We start from the raw sequence: 1,275 nt of genomic DNA, 5'->3' as shown, positions 1-1,275 counted from the left end.
TCGTCATCATCATTCTTCTTCTTCTTCTTCTTCTTCTTCTTCTTCTTCTTACTATTATTATTATTATTATTATGATTATTATTATTATTATTATTAGTAGTAGTAGTAGTAGCAATATTATTAGTAGTATTAATATTAGTAATCAGATTAGTATTAGTATTATCGTTGTCTTTGTTGCCTTGTTTTTGTTGTGGTCGTCGTCTTCGTCGTTCTTGTTGTCGATGTTCATGTTCTAGTTTTTCATCTTCTTCCCTCTACGAACCTACATCCGTTGATGGTGTTCACGATTCACGTTACAGCTGTTGTTTCTGTTGTTGTTGTTGTTGTTGTTGTTATGAAACATAAAGTCAGCTCCGATCGTGTAAAGCCTTTTGTTCTTGGATTTGATGTCAACAATTACAGTCACTATGGCTGTATGAAGATATTCATTACCTTTCTCATTGCCTTTCCTATTGCTGTCACTACTGACGTTTTTATTCGTCCAGTTATCGCTTATAGTATTCTGTGGTGCTCATGGTTGCTGGCATTGTCATTTCACACATCTCCTACATAGCATTATGACTATAAATACGTCCGGTGCTTCGATAGTACACATATGTCAAATACTCTGCTGCATTTTCACAGCGTCAAACGAAAGACACACCATTCTCTTACTATATTAAGCAATAGAAGCACACATATAATACCTCCAGACGGTTTGCTACCCGCTGTTAATATCTGTAAATCAAGTAGTTAGAGTATTTAACCGTTTACCTGTCTTATGTATCACGTGTGATACACAGAGAGTGGAGGCGCAATGGCCCAGTGGTTAGGGCAGCAGACTCGCTGTACTCTTTCACCACAACTTTCTCTCACTCTTACTTCCTGTTTCTGTTGTGCCTGTAATTCAAAGGGCCAGCCTTGTCACACTGTTTCACGCTGACTATCCCCGCGAACTACGTTAAGAGTACACGTGTCTGTGGAGTGGTCAGCCACTTGCACGTTAATTTCACGAGAAGGCTGTTCCGTTGATCGGATCAGCTGGAACCCTCGATGTCGTAAGCGACGGAGTGCCAACAACAACGTTACACAGAATATATTTCCTTGGTGTCCATGCATTATATATAATACATGTTCCCCGTTTTCTTCAGCCATCAGAGAAGCTTGTGATTTATGAATAGAAAGTTTTATATTCTTCACATGTAACACGGAATGACTAAAAGGCTGCAAACAGGCATGGATGTTTAGGGAAAGTAGTAGTAGTAGTACGGCGAGCTGGCAGAATCGTTGGCACAC

The sequence above is a fragment of the Octopus bimaculoides genome, chromosome 13 (genome assembly GCF_001194135.2).
Source record: "Octopus bimaculoides isolate UCB-OBI-ISO-001 chromosome 13, ASM119413v2, whole genome shotgun sequence".
NCBI classification, from domain to species: Eukaryota; Metazoa; Mollusca; class Cephalopoda; order Octopoda; family Octopodidae; genus Octopus; species Octopus bimaculoides.
This window is presented reverse-complemented; position numbering follows the sequence as displayed.